Source organism: Callithrix jacchus, chromosome 11 (genome assembly GCF_049354715.1).
Source record: "Callithrix jacchus isolate 240 chromosome 11, calJac240_pri, whole genome shotgun sequence".
NCBI lineage: Eukaryota > Metazoa > Chordata > Mammalia > Primates > Cebidae > Callithrix > Callithrix jacchus.
Window position 1 is genome coordinate 44631926 of NC_133512.1, and position 13707 is coordinate 44645632.

Consider the following 13707-nt stretch of genomic DNA (forward strand, 5'->3'; position numbering starts at 1 on the left):
AGTAGAAATGCATTATATCTGCTCATGATGACTCTAGGGCTTGCAAGTTTTAACAGTTGTTCAACATGGCTTTAGTGTTGAGTGTGTTTTATTCCATCCAGATGCTCTGAAATCACTTCGCCATCAGAATACATATTGATGTAAAATTGGCATCGCATAACAAGAACACCCCATCCTCTTGTATAGTGTTGGTTTTTTTGTGCATTTCAAAATTTCACCAGTGAGATTCATTAGGAAGTGTTAACATACTCTGTGCAGAGGCCCATTTTAGAAGAATAATTCGTCTCTGTGCCCCTTTAACTTTATTCTCAGCAGTCTCTTGCCCTAATTTCCAGTCACTAAAAAAGACAGGTAGCCGATTAGGTGCTGGTAATAATTATCAAATGCAAGACACCTGCTGTGAACTCAAACTACAGTCTCAGCTACATGGGCAACATTTTTGATATAAAACTGCTTTCTTCATTATTCTCCAAGAAGGAGACAGAGTAAGTCTCCACTCAACTCCAAGAGTGACAATTTTACTTTGAGAATAGTAATTTAAACTGTGATCCTAAGCTACAGGGACTTTCAGGATAGAAAAACAGAATTAGAGATTTTCATTGAAAATTTTTTTCAGGAATTGATGATTGGTATTGCAAACTAGAAAGTTCGTTAAGTAGACATTCACTAGAATTCTTCTTTTTATTATTTGCACATAGTGACCAGAATCTGAAAAGTGAATATGCTGCTTTTGAGAGTTTTTCATTTTTTTGTTCTATGCACTCTATAAATTCCATGTAAACATTCAAATCCATAACGTTTTGCATCTGTTTATAGACCATCCTCCATAAAATTCAGTCCCATTAGGATTAAAGACTCAGGCTTTTTGTTTTGTAAAGTTAGAAATAAAAGGGGAAGGCTGGGTACAGTGGCTTACACTTGTAATCCCAGTGCTTTGGGAGGCCAAGGTGGGTGAATCACCTGAGGTCAGGAGTTTGAGACCACCCTGACCAACATGATGAAACCCTGTCTCTATTAAAAATACAAAGATTAGCTAGGCTTGGTGATGGAGGCCTGTAATTCCAGCTACTTGGGAGACTGAGGCAGAAGAATCACTTGAACCTGGGAGAGGGAGATTGCAGTGAGCTGAGATTGCACCATTGCACTATAGCCTAGGAAACAAGAGGGAAAATTCATCTCAAAAATAAATAAATAAATAGAAATAAAGGGGGAAAAGAATAAATAGATATCTTAAATCCTAGACTCCAGGCTTTCAAATGCCACAAACAGAAACTCTTCTTGTCTCCCAATGTGAAGAAAGTAAGTTTCTATAAAAACATTTTTAGGGCCGGGCGTGGTGGCTCATACCTGTAATCCCAGCACTTTGGGAGGCCGAGGTGAGTGTATCACCAGATCAGGAAATCAAGACCATTCTGGCCGATATGGTGAAACCCTATCTCTACTAAAAATACAAAAATAAGCTGGGCATGGTGGCGCATGCCTGTAATCCCAGCTACTTGGGAGGGTGAGGCAGGAGAATCGCTTGAACTAGGGAGGAGGAGGTTGCAGTGAGCTGAGATGGCACCACTGCACTCCAGCCTGGCAACAGAGCTAGACTCCTGTCTCAAAAAAACAAAAACAAAAACAAACCCCACGTTTTTAGATAACATGAATGTTTTTATGAGGGCTGATTTTGTGTCTGTGCAAAACTGGATCATACAGCCACAAAGAGGGCATGATGAGAGCAGAGAGGGAGGGGAAAGTAGAAGACAGAGAAAAGAGTTTTAATGGATGGTTCTTTTGTGGACAATTTTTTTTTTCAGTTTTCTCTTTGAGTTAGTCATTTAAGGACCCAAAGAATGACATTAGAATTTTCCTGGGAGTAGTCTAATTTGTATCATCAAAGCCACTGGATTCATGAAGTCTTGGAGATTAGCTGAGGGAAGTGTTTTTCAAACACCCTTGACTTGAAAAAACTTTCTTTTCAGTATATAGCTCCACAGAGTCTGTAGAATTTTAATTTTTAAAATACTTTTTAAGTGATACATAATGTATTTTAAATAAGTAAATATATACATGTATTTTGGGTTAATGAATTGTTTAAAAACATAAAATATTTAAGTGCAACCTTAAGAACAGAAATAATACATACAAATATAAATTTCCACCTTTTCCATTAAAAATCAGTTTTTTTTAAAATTTAGCTTTATTTTAAAGGCCAGAATTTCTTGAAAAGAAAAAATCTAATAGCGTGACATATTTGGTTTTGTGACTAAATAGCCATTGAAATATACATTTAAAAATGCAGGTTATGATATGAAAAAGCTGCTAAATTATGACCAGATGTGTAGAATTCTTACTCCATACTTAAAAAAATAAATTGACCGATTTACTTTTATGATTATCATGTTTTGTTTCTGACTGCATACATAAGAAGAGATTCAAATTGTTATTTGAAATGTCTGCAAATAATACTTTGTATGCTGGATAATTTTTTCATGATTCAAAGCCATGTTTAATAATCATTACATTAGTTTATGCTTTTCAAATGGATTTTTGAAGTACAAAATACACAGAAGAATTTTGACCTGATGAAGAGAAAATGAACAAAATTTGCAGAATTATATTATTATGTCCCTAGTTTCCTTATTGCATTTCAACATCAGTGTTCCCCGTGCTTCCTGCCTTTAACAAATGGTCAATTACGGATATAAATTCAACAACATTTGACCGATAGTTTAAAAAAAGCAATGTGCTGTTTAAAACTAATATACTGGCTAGGAGTTATCAATTGAGTCAGAAACAGTGACTGAGTCATGAGCCAGCTCATCTGACTTCTCAGAACTTAGCATGCTTATTTAAGGACACATGAAGCGCCATAAACTAGTCTCTTCTGAAGCAAACATCTACATAATTATTTGATTTTTAATTTAAGTAATGGATGTTGCAACAGGTTAATTAATATTATCTTTAGTTATATAAACTGCTAGACTTGAGGATCAACAGTTGGGATAAACTATTGTGATCTAAGCTCTTTGGTTTCCCCCAAAGAAACTTAAGGCCCAGAGAGTTGATGCCTTCACTAAGTGTTTAAGGGTAGTGTGATGTTTAACACAAAATAGCGATTTATTGTTTATTTTATGTTGTTATTATTGGTATTTATAGTTTTAAAATCATTTATTTTTATTACTTTTGGTATGAAATTTTTGTTTCATGGTATATATTTTATTATTACTTTGAAATGAAAAATAAAATTTAGTTTCTCTTCTTAGAATTTTTTTTTTTTAAAAGACGGGGTTTCACCATGTTGGTCAGGCTGGTCTTGAACTCCCGACCTCAGGTGATCCACCTGCCTTGGCCTCCAAAGTGCTTGGCCAATTTCTTAGAATATTTATGCCATTATTGGCCAGGCACAGTGGCTCACACCTGTAATCCCAGCACTTTGGGAGGCCAAGGCGGGTGGATCATGAGGTCAGGAGATCAAGACCATCCTGGCCAACACGGTGAAATCTCTACTAAAAATACAAAAAAATTAGCCGGGCATGGTGGCATGCGCCTGTGGTCCCAGCTACTGAGGTGGAAGAATCGCTTGAACCCAGGAGTAGGAGGTTGCAGTGAGCTGAGATTTTACTGCACTCCAGCCTGGTGACAGAGCAAGGCTCCGTCTCAAAAAAAAAAAAAGAATATTTATGCCATTATTATAGATGTCAAAGGTCAAGCAAAGTGGGATTACTGGCATTTTCTACTTATAAAGATCTGATAGTATTTATTTTCTTCTTCTGTATTGTGCTAGATCTTGTGCGTAGCCTTTTAATCCTAATTATTTGACTGTTGTGGAAGAGCCTATGTTTTTTAAAAATCTCAGAATATCTAACATAGATTTTTCAAAAAGAATACCTTAGTATTTTGGACTCAAACGCTGATCTTACAGTACAAAACAAAAGTGAAAGAAGAAATGAAATTATTGGTAATCGAACTACTGAATTCTTTGCACAAAGAAGATCCCAGGTTTATACAAGGTTTACATTTTCCATTCTTATTTTATTTGTTTGATACACACAGTATCAGACAAATAAAAAGGAAAGTATTTTATTCTTATTTTATTTTATTTCTAATTTTATTTGTCTGATACACAGTAGTGTATCAAATAGGAAAGTAAAAATCAAAATTATTTTGAACAGAGGGAATTAAATGCCTAGAATGGGTTATGCTTTTAATGAAAGAGCCAAGAAACCAGACAGAGGTTGTTTAAGTAACCCAGAGTTTAGTATCAGCAGGAAGCTGCTGCCATTCTGTAGTGTGAAGGACCTCCTGGTATGGAGGTGATGTGGAATCCAGAAACCTGCCAGGAGGCTTAGCCTGTGCCAGAGTTAAGGAGGAGACTTAGCAACTACTGAAATGCTATCCAAGAAAATGAGAGGCGAGAGATACCTTGGCTTCTATCTTCCTTCTGCCCTCCAATCTCCCACTAGTGCTCAACTTGACCCATGCTCAAACAGAAGCACCATTGATTTCTTCTCCCTGTTTCTCCTCTTCTGTATTGGGAAATATTCTTGTGATATAATTCAGACATGAGGAAGGTTCTTGTAACACCCTGATTTATAGATTTATTTTATTAGTGGACTATGGAGACAATGTTAGCTACTTCTCGCTCTGCCATAACAATGCACTTCACACAAAGTATTGTCACACATTTCATGTGACATACATTACTCACTTGAAGATGTGCCTTCCTTAATAAGTTTTGATCTTCCTGAGTAAAGAAGCCGCCCTTTCATTTTTCAAAGCCAGGAAATCATCTTGTATATGCCATGCATCATGTATGAACAAAGCTGTAGAGAGTTAACCCATCAGCTCCTATAATTAAATGATGCCTGAATGACAAAAGCTAGAAATAGAAGAGTAATATCCATAGTAAGAACGCCTATGCCTCATAGCTACATACCTTCAGATTCTGCTTCCCCTCGGAGGGTTTTTGCTAATGTCACTACTGCCCACTTTAGTAAGAAGCCTACTGTATTCCTTAATAAACTCAACCTCAACACCCAAACATTGGCCCTAAAGGGAAAAAAAACCTTTATTTGGGCCATGATCAGGTAGTAAAGGATGGCTACTACTTGACATACACACACATACAAATAAAAAAGTCTCCCTCCATTGCTAACTTTAATATGTTTGGTTTATTTTATTATCTGAGCCAAGAGTTAGTTAACTGCCTGCTAAATGAACATGGCATAACAAAGGGCAAATATTATCCCACAGCTGTCTTAGAGTCATGGCCTTTACTAGGCATCACTAGAGGATAAACCAAAGTACACTGAGTTTTCATCCCTCCCTCAGTCTCAAAAAATATTTGTAAAGCGTTAGGAACAAAGAGGGATTCTAAGGTGTACCTAGGTGTACCCTGTCCTCACTGGCTTGCCCGGCTTTGACAGGTATATAGAAGGTTGACATTGAGGCCATTATTGAAGCATGTGTTTTGTTGACTCTGGCTCCTGATTTAGAGGAAGAGCTATAATCACTATAAATCACGTTTCCAACAAATGTGTCCTAAGTAAGCTCTGTAAATGAACATTGGACCACATAGCTTTTCTTCCACACATTTGTTTATTCTGCAAATGTTTATTCGGTGCCTGCCCTTGCCCTATATAATATACTGAGAATACAAAGGTGAAAAAAATCCCTTGTTTGGTCCTCAAGAAGCACAGCTTGTTTAGTCTCACAGAAAGTATAACATAAAAACAATCATTTAAGTAGACAATATACAGGTATTCTGATATAGGTATACATAAAATGCACAATGAAGGGGTTAATGAAGAACTCACACAGGAGGTTGTCTTTGGGCTGATGGAATGAGAAACATATTCTAGGCAAAGGGAAGATTTGCAAAGGCATGCAAGCACAGGAGAACAAGAGGTTATCAAGGAGCTAAAATTACTGCTTTTATTGGATCAGGGGTTGGGAGGAAGTAATGGATATGAAACTGAAGGATAAACTGAGGCCGAGGCAATGTTCCTTGTATGCCAGCCTAAGGTGATTGAAATTTTATCTTGTAAGTCATGAAAAGCCATTGAACATCTTTAGCATGGTAAAAATACTTCAAAGATCTATCTGTTAACAGTGGGGGAGGAGAATGGATTGAAGTGAAGATTAAGTTTAAAAACCGGAAACCTAGTTAAAAATACATTTTACTAATCGGACCAGGCATGTCTGAAATCCCAGCACTTTGGAAGGCCGAGGCATGTGGATCACAAGTTCAGAAGATCAAGATCAACATGGTGAAAACCCCATCTCTAATAAAAATACAAAAACTAGTTGGGTGTGGTGGCATTCGCCTGTAATCCTAGTTACTCGGGAGGCTGAGGGAGGAGAATCTCTTTGAACCCAGGAGGCCGAGATTGCGCCATTTCACTCCAGACTGGCAACAGAGCCAGATTCCGTCTCAAAAAAAAAAAAAAAAAAGAAAATTACATTTTACTAATTGATGAGGAGACTTTTATTTAAAGCTCACTGAATAGATAATACATTAAGAGATATCCAGTATGAGGTCAGTCAGTGGACCTACGTAAGGGAAAATATGGTCACAGGCCCTACCCTTGTGGAATCACAGTTCAGTGATGAAGTGAGATACTGCAAGGGCACTTGCAGTGGAGCTGGAAAGAGTTGAACATAACAGAAGTGTGAAGGTGGATGAAACTGAACTTTGAGACAATTTTACGTGGGAAGATGGATACATCTAAGGTATTTTATGAGTTGAATTGTGTTCCCAGTAAAAAAATTTAATAAATGTAAGTCCTAACTCTTAGTACCGCAGAATGTATTTTTGCTGGGAAAAGGGTGGTTGCAAATGAAATTAAGATGAAGCCGTACTGGACTAGGGTAGGTCTCTATTCTGTTATGACTGGTGTCCTTATAAAAAAAAGAAAGAAATTTGGTTATTAGTCAGGGTTCTCCAGTGGGACAGAACTAATAGGATAGATGTATATATGAATGGTAGTTTATCAGGAGACTTGACTCACACAGGCACACGGTGAAGTCCACCATAGGCTGTCTGGAAGCTGAGGGGCCAGGAAGCCAGTCGGAGTCCCAAAACCTCAAAAGTAGGGAAGCCAATAGTGTAGTCTTTAGGCTGTTGCAGAAAGCCTGAGTGCCCCGGCACATCACTGGTAAAGATCCAAGAGTCCAAAAGCTGAAGAATTTGGAGTCCGATGTTTGAGGGCAGTAAGCATCCAGCACAGGTGAAAGATGAATGCCAGCAGACTTAGCCAGTCTAGTCTTTCCACGTTCTTCTGCCTGCTTTTATCCTAGCTACTCTGGCAGATGATTAGATATTGCCCACCCAGATTGAGAGTGAGTCTGCCTCTCCCAGTCCACTGACTCAAATGTTAAATCTCCTTTGGCAGCACCCTTAAAGACACACCCAAGAACAATGCTTTGCATCCTTCAATCCAATCAAGTTGACACTCAATATTAACCATCACAAATGGATACGTGCATGCAGGGAGTACACCATATGAACATGAAGACAGAGATTGGGGTGACATGTCTACAAGTCAAGGAATGCCAAAGATTGGCAGCAAACCACCAGAAGCCAGGGGAGAGAGACGGAACAGATTCTGCTTCACAGCTCTCAGCAGGAACCAACACTGCCAACACTTTGATGGTGAACTTCTAGCCTCCAGAAACGTGAGATGAATAAAAATTCCAGTTGGCAGTGCTTTGTTATGGCACCCATAGGGAACGAATACACAGGATTGTCAGGTTCCCAGCTTGGGCAATTTTATTTCAGAGTAAGAACCATAATAGGACCTTGATCTTCCCTTAATGTGTCATTAAAAAGGAGCTCTTTATTTTTTTCTTGCTTCCCTCATAAGTCCTGAGATTTTTGCTTTCATTATTGAATTATTGCAATTCTTATTAATTAATTGTATTTGAAGTTGCAAACGGACTGACTTAGGATTTCTGGTGGAAACATTGATTCTTGTTTCAAAATTACTGGTTTACTACAGTCAAGCACTGAATCACTTGCAGGATTTTTGTAAAAATTCAGACAAGAATTAAGGAAATCTCTTCTGATTGTTCAGATTGTTCAATCTGTTCTGATTGAACTGATTGTGGGCCACACAGTCCTGGAACTAATAAAAATAAAGTGTATTCCTTGCTCATAGAGTTATATGAACAACCTACCTGTATAAACTGTCAAGCGGTTTGATGCTTTATTGCTTTATAATATTTTAAACTTCACTTTTATAAAAACCATAGCCTGTTAGCACTCTCTCTTGATCTTTGCAGAATACTATGAAAATAATAATAAACCTCTGGGAGGAATAAACAATCTGCCTGTGACAATTGCTCAAGTGCCTTCTGGCAAGTCTAGTCCTTTCTGCTCTCTTTAAAGTTTTAAAGTGCAAATTGCTTTGCAGCAGCAATATATTCTGGTCAAAGTGAGGGGAAAGTACGAGTCTCACTTAAAACTTGAGATTGATGATTGAATCATCTGAACTTCATCAGTGGTTTTGTGAAATTGGTTCCTTTCTAGGGAAGCAGTTTTTGCTTATGAGTCAGATTTTAAACTACTATTGTCTTCTATTATTCTTCAATAAAAAACCAGAAATGGGGAGAAAATATGGGGACTTATAATTTACAGTCATGTTTTAGAGAATACATTTGCTCAGCATATAATGTGGTTTGATAATGTTACATGTGGCCAAAGCAAGTCATGTGCTGTCCTTCATCTTGCATATAAACATGAGGCACTTTCTACTGACATGAGGATGGATAGAAATGGGTCCTTTGTGAGAATGTTCTCATGGAGAATTGCTTTCAAAGGACTTAAGGATTACAGCATGCCTTACAGCTACTCTTCACACCCCAATTCTACCTTCTTTATTTTTCCTTTTCATTCCTATTATTAGGTACTGTTTCCATCTTGCAGCAATGATGCCTGCCTTTTAATTTTGGTATTATTCCATCTTGTAAAATTTGTTCTATTATAATCTAATGCACGTGAAGTATGGAGTCAGAGATTTAGAAAAAATATCCTATAGTACCATGATCCCTGATGAAATAACAAAAATTAGTATTGGGTTTTGTTTACTTATTATTGATATTTGATAATTTGACCAATTATTTTGCCTGACCATAGTAACACAGTCACCTCTTATTTATTTGTGTTTCCACTGTAATATGGCTTCTAATTGTTCCTAATTGCTAACTGAGACCTTTCCTGGTCTTTTCTTCCCTAGTCCTCTCTTCTGTATTTGCCATGTGGATCATTCTATTGCCCCTTCACTTGGCTTTTGTGATATGGCATTCTCCTGGGTCTTATATCTTCCTTACCGTTTGTTCTTCATCTCTACCTTCTTTTCACCCGTCTCAGTTTCTCATGCTCACTGGGTTATCTCATTTACTCACGTGGTTTCATCTTCTAAACTCAAGTGCATGGTCCAAACCCCTTCCCAGATATATATTTTACATTCTACTGGACATCAGCAAATGATTGCCCCATAGAAAATTTATACGTACTATGTTGTAAAGCAAACTTACCTTCCCCTACCAAATTTCTCACCTCATCCTATATTTTCTATCTCAGTTGATAGAATCATAGCCAGGAAATTTGAGTAGATATTTTTAATAAATTTACCCCCCTTCTTTATACCAACCATATCTAATTAATCATAGAATATTGATCATTTAAAATCCTAATCCATCCTTTCTCATCCATTCCTACAGTCATCACATTAGTTTACATTCTCATTATTCCTTATCTATGCTGCTCCTTTATTAGTTTATTAGTAGATCTTATTTTCCCTTTCTTGTCCTAGTCAAATTCATTTTTAACCCAGCTGCTAGAATGATTCTTCAGAAATGCAGATTTAAATTCATGGAACCTTGTACTTAAAGTCTTTCAACGTCTTCTTGTAATTTAGGGGATGGATCCTAAACTGCTTAACTCAGAGCAAAAGCTCTCTTCTCTGATCCTGGTCTGTATCTCCTGTGGCACTTCCAGCTAGCTGCTACTTTACACTTTATGCCTCAGCAATGCCAAATTGCTTGCATTTTTTTTTTTTTTTTTGAGACAGAGTTTCGCTCTTGTTACCCAGGCTGGAATGCAATGGCACGATCTCGGCTCACCGCAACCTCCGCCTCCTGGGTTCAGGCAATTCTCCTGCCTCAGCCTCCTGAGTAGCTGGGATTACAGGTATGCACCACCATGCCCAGCTAATCTTTTGTATTTTTAGTAGAGATGGGGTTTCACCATGTTGACCAGGATGGTCTTGATCTCTTGACCTCGTGATCCACTGGCCTCGGCCTCCCAAAGTGCTGGAATTGCTTGCATTTTTGTCAGATACCATTAGCTCTCTGCTCTGCATCTTTGCTTTTGTTCTTTGGAAGACTTTCTGTTTCCCTCCTTGTCCTAGCTAACTTTTAAGAACTCACTTAGGTGTCACTTTTTCCCAGACACCTTTCATTCCAAACCATCCTCTGCCCTCCATGGAGTAAAGCAAGTATTCAGTAAATATTTGTTGAAGGAATTACTCCACTTCATTTTGTTGATCTAAGAGGTGGACAATCTAAAAACATATCAATATAATATTAGAAATACTAATACTAATTTTCAGGTCAATGTAAAATGTGTATCATCTGCATTGATTTATTCTATGCAGAGCTATTCCTTTTGGAAAAATTGTTCTCTTAACCTTTGTGTAATCAGTTTCTCTTTATAGCATCATAGGTTAGCATCATGTGCTATTATTTGAGTAAGCAGAAAATATTTATATAAAATTTCTGCTAAATATGAAAATTATATGTATTTGTTTAGACTTTGGGAATCAAATATTAAACTCTGGCTAGAAGCTATAATCTAAATGTCTATTCCTTAGTTTTGATAGACAAGTTAATAGCACTTCCAGGAGGTGCAGTGTTAAGATGAAGCTATAATGTGTCATGGAGGTAGTAATAGAGATACCCATAGCTCTTTCCACTAATTCCTAATTATATTGATAACAGCATATTTTCTTACCATGGAAGACAATACTGGTGGGGCATTTGAGTTATAATTAATCTTGTTTAGTTTATTGGATTGTATCCTTGAAGTTCTTAGATCTAAGGAGACCTACTTGAAAAGTTTATAGATTGAGATTCTCCTAAGTACAAAAGCAAAGGCCTTCATAGACACTATGCCAACTTTAGCAAGGATAGTGATGCTGAAGTAATTCTCTGAGATTTATTCCTGCCCTTTCAATTAGATCAATGAATTAACAGAGCCAAATCATCACTTCTCAAAGGATTTTTTAAAACAGTGATATATTTCCACTATTTTTAGTGGAATATTAGATACACAAAAGAATGCATGTAATGTATACATGTAAGTCATGGAGTTTATTACTAAAGTGATTATCACTGATAGAGTGATTCTCACTAGTAAGAAAATCTTCTTAATGGAAACTAAATGCTGGGTATTCATGAACATAAAGGTGGCCTGTTAGTCTGTTTTTATGCTACTGATAAAGACATTCTTTTATAAAAGGAAGAGGTTTAATAGACTTACAGTTCCACCTTTCTGGGGAAGCCTAACAATCATGGCAGAAGGCAAGGAGGAGCAAGTCACATCTTACATGGATGGCAGTAGGCAAAGAGAGAGCTTGTATAGGAAAACTCTGCCTTATAAAGCCATAAGATCTCATGAGACTTATTCACTATCATGAGAACAGCACAGGAAAGACCTGCCCCCATGATTCAATGTCCTCCCACCAGGTCCCTCCCATAAAATGTAGGAATTCAAAATGAGATTTGGGTGGGGACACAGCCAAAACATCTAATTCCACTTTGGCCTCTTCCAAATCTCATGTCCTCAAATTTCAAAACCAATCATGCCTTCCAAACAGTCCTCCAAAGACTTAACTCATTTCGGCATTAAGTCAAAAGTCCACAGTCCAAAGTTTCATCTGAGATAAGGTAAGTCCCTTCTGCCTATGAGCCTTTAAAGTCAAAAGCAAGTTAGTTATCTTGTAGATACAATGAGAGTATACAGCTATTGGGTAAATACAGCCATTCCAAATGGAAGAGATTAGCCAAAACAAAGAGCCAAAGGCTCCACCCAAAGCCCAATTCTTGACTTCTGTGACTGGCAGGGTCAACATTGTGGAAGCTGCCAAGGCTTGAGGCTTGCACCCTCTAAAGCCATGGCCAGGGCTCTTTGTTGGCCCCTTTCAGCCATAGCTGAAGCAGCTGGGACATAGGGCACCAAGTCCCTAGGCAGCACACAGCATGGGAACCCTGGGCTGAGCTCAAGAAACCACTTATTCTTCCCATGCCTCCATGCCTGTGATAAGAGGGACTGCCGTGAAGACCTCTTACCTGCCCTGGGGACATGTTCCCCATTGTCTTGGAGATTAACATTGGGCTCCTTGTTACTTATGCAAATTTCTGCAGCTGGCTTGAATTTCTCCTCAGAAAATGGGATTTTCTGTTTTACCCCATTGATAGGTTGCAAACTTTTCAAACTTTTATGTTCTGCTTTCCTTATAAAACTGAATGTCTTTAACAGCACCTAAGTCACCTCTTGAATGCTTTGCTGCTTAGAAATTTCTTCCACCAGTTACCCTAAATCATTTCTCTCAAGTTCAAAGTTCCACAAATCTCTATGGCAGGGGCAAAATGCTGCCAGTCTCTTTGCTAAAACATAACAAGAGTCACCTTTGCTCCTGTTCCCAACAACGTCCTCATCTCCATCTGAGACCACCTCAGCCTGGATTTTATTGTCCATATCATTATCAGAATTTTAGTCAAAGCCACTCAACAAGTCTCTAAGGCGTTCCAAACTTTTCCATATTTTCCTGTTTTCTTCTGAGCCCTCCAAGCTGTTCCAATCCCTACCTGTAACCCAGTTCCAAAGTCACTTCCACATTTTCAGATATCTTATCAGCAGTGCCCCTGTGTCCTGGTATCAATATAATTTATTAGTCCATTTTCCTGCGGCTGATAAAGGCATACCCAAGACTGGCAATTTACACAAGAAAGAAGTTTAATGGACTTACAGTTTCACATGGCTACAGAAGCCTCAGAATCATTGTGAGGGGGCAAGGAAGAGTAAGTTATGTCTTACATAGATAGCAGCAGGCAAAGAGAGAGACTTGTACAGGGAAACTCTACCTTATAAAGCCATTAGATCTCATGAGACTTACTCACTATTACAAGAATAGCATGGGAAAGACCTGCCCCCATAATTCAATTACCTCCCACCAGTCCTACCCACAACATATGGGAATTCAAGATGAGATTTGGGTGGGGACACAGCCAAACCATATCAGATGGCAACCATAGACACTGGAGAATACTATCAGGGGGAGGAGAGAAGAGGACAGTGGTTGAAAAACTAACTCTTGGGTACTATGCTGAGAACTTGGGTGACAGGATTATTTGTACCCCAAACCTCAGCAATGAACAATATATCCAGGTTATAAACCTGCACATCTAACCCTGGAATCTAAAATAAAAGTTTAACATAATAACAATAAATTAAAATAATTGTGACAATGAAAATAACAATGCCAACATAAAAATCCACAAGGGGTACTTGCAACAGCTGGCTTTATGCATCAAGTTGGCCAAGCTATAGTACCTGGATATCTAATCAAACACTTATTTAGGGGGTGCCATGAAGGCATTTTATAAATGTGATTAACATCTATAATCAGTGCACTTTAAATTAAGAAGATTGCCCAT